At 35.8% G+C, this 11,367-nt stretch overlaps 1 long non-coding RNA gene across 1 annotated transcript; it reads right to left on the reverse strand.

The window, feature by feature from the left end:
* Positions 1 to 767: 767 nt before the first annotated feature.
* LOC115230985 lies at positions 768 to 9,948 on the reverse strand. Its single transcript, XR_003883477.2, has 3 exons — positions 9,814 to 9,948; positions 3,581 to 3,652; positions 768 to 1,225 (listed from the first exon to the last, which is right to left on the reverse strand). It is a non-coding gene; the product is annotated as an uncharacterized LOC115230985 (long non-coding RNA).
* Between the last annotated feature and the right edge of the window lie 1,419 nt (positions 9,949 to 11,367).

Below are 11,367 nucleotides of genomic sequence, written 5' to 3' on the forward strand. Positions count from 1 at the left end.
TTAAACCAGATTTATTAACTCCTATCAGAAAAGAATCCTACAACCAGTGGATAATGACTATGTGTCTTACAATCTTGTTTCATTAAATTATGTACGGTAGAGCTTTCTGTCACATCCCACAATTTTATAGACAAAGGAAGTCCACCAAGGAAGCTTCAAGTGTTTTACTTCTTTAAAAACTTTTCTACGTCTATGGTGCAAAAAATTATGAAATTAAAATAAAAATTAAAATGCGATAACATCCGAGTAGTATGATGTTAAAAATTGTTGGGCAAAATAGAACTTTTCCATTATCTCAATTTATTCCGATACTGTGGGCTCACTGTGACTTTTCCTCAATCACATGAAATTACAGTAACAAATACTGTGATGTTATTTCATTATGACAGTTATACTTAAATTTCAATTTATTAAAACTCGGTAGCTAGAAAATAAAGAGCAGCCTAGAGCTAGAATACAAAATATAATGATTCTTAATTGCACTCACAACCCCATGAAGTTTTATACAAGCATCCCCACTTTAAACTGGTCTTAAACCATAACAGAACAAAGAGAGATATCATTTATTATATAGAAATACTATCTCTATGTGATATATATTCATAGAAAAAAAAAACATCAATGTATGTATACCAGACATTTTGTTCTAAGCTATAAATGAAGGGAGATAACTATTAATTTGGCAGAGGATATTAAAACTGTCTAAATAACAATGAAAGTGTTTAGGGAAGTGATTATATATACAACAACAGCAACAACAACAAACGGATATTTCAAAGTTTATCTTTATTTCAAAAGCTAATTTCTAACAAAGGAACCAAACCAGTGAAGGGTATCTCTTATGTGAGAGATAGATCTGCTAGAATTAGTAGCTAAATCCACTGCACTCCACACCTCATCATTGTAAAGGAGGACAAATTGGAGAATGTGGTTCTTGGTTCTCTATACTTTGGTCAAAGGTCTCTCTCTTTGGTCAGCATTCACCTGGGAGTAAACAACAGTAGAATTTACACAGAAATTCACCGTTCATATAATGAGAGATACTCAAGGGCAGCAAAGCACTCAGCATCTTTAAGGCCTCTTCTGAGGGTCTCAACTGTACGTTCCTCTGGTTTACAATTTATAAACCACTCACAAAGCATTTGATAACTCTGTTTTACTGTGTCATGAGGAAAATCGTTCTTGATAATATCCTGGTCAATTGCTGGAACTCCTAGAAAAATACCTGCAAAAGATACAACGACAGAAAATAACAGCAACAACAACATTAACAATAATACAAAGACTATGTACTGTAAGTTATAAATATAACAAAGAATCTACATCAATAGAGAAATAACGAAATAAATAAGAAACACGAAAACTATAAGACATTGTTCTCTATTTTTAAGAATGTTGACAAAAATAACAAAGAGGTTAAAATAAAGAAGTAAGAAGAAGAAATATTAAAAAGAATGAAGGATTTGAGAAAATGTATGGTAAACAGCTGACAGGAGCAGTATTTGTGTGGAAAATATGCTTTTTTAAGGAAGGCTTTGAAAAACCATCTGATAACATCAACGCTGGAAATAATGATGTGTGATACCCCTTCCTCGTCTGGAATATCAACATTTAGACATATCTGGAAAGTGGGGACTGAGTTGACAAACATTACCTGTAATATTCGGTACACGGTGACCAATTAAATAAAAAATAGACAAGATACCAGAATGATCACAATGACACAAAAAATATAATATTTCTTAGTTCTCCTCAAATATTATAGAAGACACGAAATTAATTTTCTTGGTTAATGACTCATAATAAGGATTTCTTTCACTGGATCAAGGCCACAATGGAGAGAGATGTCGACAATGGAGTAAACCTAGCAATGAATAGAGTTTTAATTAACAGGAAAGAAGTGGGTAAGTAGGAATTCTATAAGCCAAGGTGATGCAGTGGGACCAGAGGTATGTTCACAGGGTAGAGGAAATACTTTGTCATTAGCAGATATACGGGGGTCGCTATAGTAAGAACAACTATGGAAGTTGTAGTTGATGGTTTCTGTTACCTTGGTAACATAATTAAAAGTGGAGGAAACTATTTTGCATTCATACTATTTAGAGCAAAAGATGAGGTGAAAATGCACAGTTAGCTATTATGGCTGTTGGTAACAAAGAGGTTCCGTTTCCAAATGAAGGGCAGATTGTATGATGCAATGATGCATTGAATATGGAGGATGTATGAAAACTGGCAAGAAATTAAGAGAGCATTCTTTACTGGATGTGTAATGCTAATGTGTAGAAATCACAGAGAAAAAAATGAACTGGAAGAAAAACTAGGTGGTGCAGATATGGGAGGCGTACGGAAGATACAAGCTGGATAAAGAAGTACCAGGAAATCCAGATGGAAGTAAACAAGAAGTTAAAGCTGTCAAAGGACGACAACAGCTGTGAGATAAGTAGTCTAACTCATTCAAACTTCGAGAAATGAAACAAGATGAGGATGATGATGATGATGATGATGAACCGTTGTTTGTGGATTGATTTTAGCCCAGTATATGACTGTTAGATTTTATATTAATTCCAAAGGTATAACATGTTCGACATGTCATAGATGATATCCTCTCTTAATTTAGATAAACCATTTCTATCAGCTGACTGACAGGATATTGTCATGACTTCTTGTATCTAGGCTGGAAGGTTCAAATCTAGTCCCCGGCACTGCTCTATATCCCTGCTAAAGGCGTCTCTCTATGATGCAGTCTACCTAGATGCATATAGGTACCATGGGAAGGCATTTGTGTAAATAATGGGAACATTGTATAAATGGTATTTTATGTTGTTACACATTCAGACAAGGGGAAGTGGGTTATTGTGATGTTCATGCCTTTCCAAATGACTTTTGTAATGTAATGAAGAGTGAAGTGATTTCAAGTGAGAAACAAAATCAATTCGAATTTACATATGATGGCATAATTATTTTATAATTAGGAAGTGCTTCATTAACTTATAAGTACTGAGTTCAATCCAGCAATGAAGACAATCAACAATGTGATTTGTCTGTTTCGAGACAAGACAATAGGTTGACCTGGCGCTAAAGAATTACTATAAATATAGGAAAACAGACTGGCGAAAGGGCAGACTACAACATGTCACATAAAATGCACACTCTCCTGTTTAAAAAGTTCCATTTGGTAATTTGGTCCTTGTCTCCCAGGTGAAGCAGTTATGTCACACCTGGAACACCTTTCTTCATAATATTGCCAGATTAAGTCTACACAACAACAACAACAATCTATCATTAAATTAAGTAGAAACGTAAACAACGTAAACAACAGAAGCGTCGCTATTAACTCACCTGTTTACCTTTAAATAACAAAAGAACTTCGTTCCTTGTATCAACTCTATTGTATTTTCTAATTTCACCAAGTATGCAAAACTATGCTAATTTCGGTGAATATTTTATGAAGTTTCAGTAATATCTTTAGCTAACATTTCAACAGGAAATTACGAATGGAACTTTTTCTTTGTCATTTTAACAAACAAAACTTCAAGTAATGGCAACATTTATAGAAAGCAAATAGGTATTCTATACTCACCTGCTTGCTGCCAGTTGCTCCCTAACTTCTCTGCTGCTCTTTTGAGATACTTCCCATTCAGGTTTCGAGACTCTGAAATAAGTATTTCCAAATTTTACACTTCACAGTAAAATCTCTTTGTCTCTGTTAATTGGTCTTTATTTTATTAGTGTATTTTATATTGTAAGACATTCCTATTATCAATGGTCAATATTTAGATCCACAACTAAATAGACTCACCTTCCCTAAACTTCTTGTATCTATTAAAATATCCTACATTATCAATTAACTTAGCAGTTATCTGATTTAATTATTACTCGACGAACTAGTTTACTTCTGTACCACAATTCTCTAAGTCGTACGTAAAGCTTATAACAGAATCCTGTACAAATACTTGTACACCTTCTATGGTATACTATCGCCTTCTGGGGCACCCATTGCTCTTGCCTTCTTCACACAGCTATCTGATTGGTGTTGGTTGAAATCACTTTGCTGAAATTTGATTCGTAGTTTCATTCGATATTTCAAACCCTCCTTGAGCTGGAACTGCTGGCCTTGCTGTGGGTCACTGTAGGGATCCTGTATATACCTGTCCAGTTCATCCTCAGTACATTTTACACTACTTCACATAGCATCTGCATTTAGATTCCTATTAACATCATAAGGGTTCTGAAGGAGTTTTTCTCTAATCCAACCTCATTTCCTGTTTCAGTTGTTGCGGTCAGAGCGGATGGTCTCTTTTTCAACTCTGCTCCAGACATAATAATCCATGGGATTACAATCAAGGCAATTAGGAGGCTAAACGTGGGTCCATGGAAGCCGTATAAATTCTCCGACAGTCACTTCTGATTCTTCCTGCAGGTATGGAAAGGAACTGCATTCTGCTGTCATGTATAAGGCCTTCGAACAGCGACCGGGTCCAGCCAGATTTGACCACCGTCTCTAGGAGCATTAACAGCCATCTGAATTGAACTTAAGGCTGCGTTCAAAGACGTCAGCTTCAATGGAGACACATCTGAAGACATGCTGGTCACTGCTTCGTAGACTCCGTTGCAGCTTTACAATGTTTACAGAGTATTGAACAGCAGCCATGATGTTGACATTTTGATACATGGTATTTGTGCATCATAATACAGGTAAATCTTTCCCAGTCTTCAGTGATCTTCCAATCCTGTATGTCAGCTAACTTTTCCTCAATTACATTTTTCATCTTTATAATGTACATCGATATTGATTGTTCACCAATGCATACTGTTATCTCTGATAAAAGGTGACATAAACAGTTGTCAAATTTAGTGAGAACATATTGTAACTTTGCTATGCGTAAGAAATGTTATTCTCCTCTCATGTCTAGAAATTACTAACCAAAATCCTTCTCATCTTCCAGTATTCCAATGTTAATCAACATGATCATTATATGATCTACTCACAAACAACTGACACATCTTTTCAAGTAAGATAAGCATTTGCCTGCCGACTTTCTTAACTGTTGCTGTTGGTACTTGTTCATAAAACCGCCCTTATCTACAGTTCACCAGAGTGTCGTCTGATTCAGGAAACGTTTGAAGACATTTCAATGTCGCTCATTCCCCTTAAAGACGTAATTCTCAACAGATGAAATGGAACGGAAAATTATTACAGGTGTCCTAAAATACTTTATATTTTCACAAACCCTCATTAAATACATATCAATTGTCATTCACACATTATTACAGGGAAAATAGCTGAAATGGTAATTTATCCATATTCCCAACTATGCCAAACTTGGTGATTATTTTCCGAAATTTCAGTAGTATTCCTACCATCATCCATTATCCATTCTGGCGTGGGTTGAATGGCCAGGAACTAGCCAGGCCAGGTGTTGCACCAAGTTCTATAGTCTCTTTTCTGTTGGTTTCTATGGCTGGAGACCCTTCCTTACACCAACCACTTTACACAATATGCTGCATCCTTTTTTCGTTTCACCAGCACTAGTGCATTTTTACCAGCACCAGTGCAGCACCCATTCTAATCCTTTTTATGTGGTACCTTAATTTTAGGATCTCAATTCAGTTAGGGTGGGCACGTCTTTTCGAGTACAGTAATGCGCTCCATATTTCATCTCTGTCATTTGTTTCGTAAGGCTCAGTGTTTTGAGATGGGCCTTCAACATTTCGTCCAATGCCTTCCTGGGTCTCCTTCTCCCACATCATCCCTATTCTCTTTCTCAAACATTGATGCTGTTAATCTTGAATTTCAACTTCTTGCATCTCAGTTAACCAGAATGTCAGCTGATTCAGGAAATATTTGAAGACATCTGAAAGTCATTCATATTCCTTAATGAAGCAGATATCTTTCCAGGTGAGCGAGGATTAGTTCTACACAGGTCGAACAGCTAAATAATAATAACAGTGTGTCTTAAAACACTATACATTTGTATCAAATATCATTAACTACATGCAACTGGTGAGAAACATGTTACTCTAAGGAATATATCTTAAATGGTATGTAAAATGTGATTCTCAAGAATATTTAAGCGAGACGGAGATACAGATCAAACTGGAAGCGACAAATCTGATATTTGTCCAGACACTTTGGTGTATCTACTGCTTATAATTCTTACATCTGTGACAAGGTATGTATCAATTCCTCGTTTCCTACCAGACAGCAAGCTAGCACACCATCGTCCTAATCTTTATATAGGATTGTCTTTAACATTTGGTCTCGTTTCTCCAGTTATTTTTGAAATTTACTTGCTTCTGCTTAAATATGACAAATGACAGACTGCATTACGTATTTACTTTAACCTTCATTATTCACCAAGTAATTAGTTGATCCAGAACTATTTGCATATCTTGGGTCTCTTGTTAGTATTGTGATGTCATCCATGGAGTCTCTTTAGATGAATCCACTTGAGCCGTTTCTTATGATCAACCTGCTGATCATAAAATCTCCATCATAAGCAGAAAACAAATGCTGTACAAACTACAGCAATTCCAATCTCAAGAAGGTGCCAGTCTGTTGTGAAGTTTTCTTTCATGAAGCACATTTTGAAATTGTTATAGCAACACCTCATCACATGCTTAATCTTTTCGCATATATAAAAGAAGTCTATTGCTTCCATCAATAATTTTCGTGGTCTAAGTTTTGTGTTTCACTTTCTCAAGGAGCTGCTTTTGTGGCACTCGAGTCTTGTAAAATTTCTTTATTTGTATTGATAATCCTTTCAACAATGCGCAATGAGAAACCACTATGGCTTCGGTTAACATTTTCATATTTTCTACAGATTTCCTATGTAATAGCTCAATATTATGTCCGCAACAAAATGGACCAACCTTCCTAAATCTCCTCTTTCTATTAAGATGCTCTACATGATCTAACAATGTGGTAATTATCACATTTAATTATCACTTGACAACCCTGCTTTTCTCTTCTGTTTTTCCTTTCTACATTTGGGCCAAATCTAAGACACGGCATTTTCCTCTCACTTTCATATTTCACCAACCAATGTTATTTTTTCACCCTGAGCCATTTTCAGGAGCCTCTAAATGTTATATTATGCCTTGAGCATTATCAGTATGCTTACCATGGACAGATCAATCCTGAAAGCGAAAAAACGCACCACACGTTTTCTTGTATTACATCATGGCCCAATGGGGGTCCTTTGAATATTGATTTAAAAAAAAAATTCCGCCCATGAAAATGTTCCTATTTGAAAGGCCAATAACGTGAATATGGAGGAAGATAATAGAGGAATTCTGATAGCAGATTCTGGCCGATCTGATTGCAGATTACACGCTGTAGCCAATTTCAGACAAATATGAATAGTTTTAAAAGCGTTCAGCACCAAAATCGTATAAATTGACATTCTTGCTCCACAAGGGGTGTGGCCCTCAAAGTTCGGTAGGGCATATCAATGGTTGAACACTAAAATTATACATGTGTTCCTTATGCATATAGAGGTATTACCAAAACCCATCTGAGCCAAATCTGAGTTGGTCAAGTGAAAAGTTTCTTCCTTTTAAATTTTGTTTGAATTCATACGGAATACTCCTAATGTAAAAATATTGGCTGCGAGAAATGGAAACAATATATTTATTGACAATTGTGTCTACAAGATGGTTCTACTTGAAAGCAAAATATGTTTTTAAGCAAGCTTTACACAATGGAATTACACATTTCATTTTTGGAAGAATTTCACATGATTTTAATTTTGTCTATACAGCAGAGGAAGTGTCTAGGGAGATGATGGGACTTACAACAACAACATCAACAAATGAAATTTCAAAGTGTATCGTTATTTCCGCAGTTAATCTCTAACAACAAGGGAGACAAACTAGAAAGGGATTTCCGTAGTAGAGAGATCTGCTAGAATTAGTAGCCAAAACCTACTCAGTTCACAACTTATCACCTTAAAGAAGGACTTTAGTTGCCAGCAGAGGCGGCATCTCTGAACTTTACCCAGCTATTCTTACTCTAGTCGCTACACGCTCAGAGCAACCATCCCAACTACAGACTTGGTTACCTAGGTAGCAGAAGCTATTAACTATTAGTTTCTTCCCCTGACATGTGATGGAATCTGTTTTCTGTACATCTACAGTGTTTATTGCCCCAGAGCACCTGCCACTTACAAAATCTATTTTCATGGTTAACCTTCCTTTGATATAGCTGCACTTATTATGCGTCCATAGCTTACACCGGGTACATCGTGTGGAGTTTCTACCCTCTCCATTTCTACAGATAGAGCAGGGCCATCTACTTGAAAGGGGTTGTGATTTTCAACCTTTCTACTTACCAGGCCTTTGGTTTTGGCTATGTTAAACCTAAGGCCATTCGATTCTAGACCTTGCTTCCACACCCCAAACTTTGTCTCCAGTTCTGGCATTGACTCAACTATTAGACCAAGGTCATCAGCACAGAGGAGCTCCCAGGGGCAGCCTGTCTTGGAATTTCCCTGTTATTGCCTGGAGGACTATAAGGAATAAGAGCGGGCTGAGGACTGATCGTTGGTGAACCCTGATGTGTATTTGTAAAATGGAATGTTTCACAGAGTATAGAGGGTGTATGAAAACTGTTAAAAAATGAAGTGAGCATACTTCAGAAGAAGTGTAATATTAATGTGCTGAAGTCCCGGAGCAGAGATGAGCTGGAAGCAAAACTAGGGTTTAGAAGATTCAGAGATAGCGCACAGGAGACGAGATGGTACAGATATGGGAGGAGTATGGGGGATTTAAAAAATGTGGATAAAGAAGTGCCAGAAGATCCAAATTGAAGGAAATAAGAAGTTGAACCTGACAAAGGATGACAACAGCTGTGGGAGTAGTCAAATTTGAATGCAACAATCAAGTCAGAACTAAAACCAGAGGTGAAACACTCAGAAAACTGTGCCTCTTTTAGCATTAATATCATCTAAAATCTAACAAGAGTGAGAAAAAGAATGACTATATGGATGGTAAATGTTGTTCAAACAATGTAATAAGTGTATATTATATATAGTTACAAACAAGGATTTGTGAGATCAAGTCACACAGGGAACTCATATTTAATTTCTATCTTTATATTTTATGTCAACACCAATATTTTGTTTAAATGTAAACAGATGTTCACAGTTCAATACTAAATTTAATATTTAATCAACGTTAATGATCATTATACTTATACTCTTAGAGATTTGATTTTTTAATCCTTTTAATTTATAACAATGTTATTCAGTGGTTTGTTGCAAGTTCCACCTGGCTGGTTCCCTGTGCCGGGGGAAAGTAAAAAGCACCATCCGAACGGTGTCAATGCCAGCCCCAACCTCAACTGGCTCCTGTGTCGGTGGCACGTAAAGAGCACCCACCACACTCTCGGAGTGGTTGGCATTAGGAATGGCATACATATGTGGAAACCTTGCCAGATCACATTGGAGCCTGGCGTAGCCTACTGCCTCTCCAGTGAAATCGTCCGACCCATGCTACTATAAAAACGGACGTTAAACGATGATGATGATGATGATGATGATGATGATGATGATGATGATGAGTTCCATGACCAAATGACAATATTAACTCTATTGTGTCTTCTAATTTGAACATTATTACCAACAGCATTAACCTCAATGGGTATTTCATAAACTCACAGTAAATCGATATCTTTAATACAATTATTATACAGATAATCGTTCAATTGGAAAATAGGAATGGAAGCTGTTTTCATTTATTCTTTCGAGCACAATATACTCGGGGAAAGAAAACCTTACAGAAATCAATTGGGAACTATTATTTTATACTCACCATTTGCCTGAGATGCAGCCCCTAATTCCTGACATATAGCCTCTGTTTGTACACACCTGTCCTCAAACTTTGGAGCCTCTGAAATAAATATTTCCAAGTTTTACATTTAAAAAGAAACTTTCTTTATCTTTATTTTTATTAAACTCTATCTTGTTATTGTGAGACATTCAATTCCTGTCGTTACTGGTCAACTGTTGACCATTATGGTTTTGGTCAATATTTCTGTACTTTCTAAAGTGGTCCCATGTAATAGCCCAATATGTCCACAATAAAACAGACTAACATCTCTAAATCCACCCTCTCTCTCTCTCTCTCTCTCTCTCTCTCTCTCTCTATCTCTAAAAACACATTAAATATTCTAACAATGTACCAATTATCTCATTTAATTAACACTTGATGACAGTTTTCTCTTAGCTTTGTCTTTCTTTTCTTATAACTGTGCCAAATCTATGGCATGGCACAGTCCTCTCATCTCTAGAATTCACTAATCAACATTCCTCTCTAATTAAGTGAAACTGAGCCCATAAAGACATGTCCTTTATGTGTATACCCTCCACTCTGCACACAATCTGTCCCCTAAAAAACATCTCCACAAGCCAAATTCCATACACCCTTCCCCAACATGATCCCTAACAAGATATAAAATGTAAGGTGAGGGTACACGATGTTCCTATGGCAAAATAAGTTTACATTTCATACATACAAATGTAAGAGAGTTAATGAATTATAGCTTATTAATTATCATGATAATTGGGTATATATGTGATACAATGGCACTGTGCTTGACGGTGCAATGCTAGATATCAATATAGATTTTATATAATCTGAGTAAAGAACATATAACCTTCATTACTATGAATATGATTGTGTCTCAGCACAGCTAATATTATGGTAGTTCCATGAGCAAACGAAGAAATATATAACCAAGTCCACTGCCAAATACTAATGATTAATTCATTTCCTGGTCAAATAACAATGACTATCTTTCATTAAATAATTTGAACGCAACAATCAAGACCAAAGGGTGAAACACTCAGAAAACTGTGCCTCTTTTAGCATTAATATCATCTAAAATCTAACAAGAGTGAGAAAAAGAATGACTATATGGATGGTAAATGTTGTTCAAACAATGTAATAAGTGTATATTATATATAGTTACAAACAGGGATTTGTGAGATCAAGTCACACAGTGAACTCATATTTTATTCCTATCTTTATATTTTATGTCAACACCAATATTTTGTTTAAATGTAAACAGATGTTCACCGTTCAATACTAAATTTAATATTTAATCAACGTTAATGATCATTATACTTATAATCTTAGAGATTTGATTTTTAATTTCTTTAATTTATAACAATGTTATTCTGACCTGAGACATTCAGGGTACGTACCTAAACAACATATCCTGACAGACATCTGGCTACATAACAACAACAACAACAATAAACTATCAGAAAACTTAGGAAAGACCTTAGTAGCAAAAGAAACAAAAACTTTCTTTTTAACTCACCTGTTTACAAATAAACAACAAAATGTTTTAGTTCTCTGTCA

Source organism: Octopus sinensis, unplaced genomic scaffold (genome assembly GCF_006345805.1).
Source record: "Octopus sinensis unplaced genomic scaffold, ASM634580v1 Contig16960, whole genome shotgun sequence".
Lineage (NCBI taxonomy): Eukaryota > Metazoa > Mollusca > Cephalopoda > Octopoda > Octopodidae > Octopus > Octopus sinensis.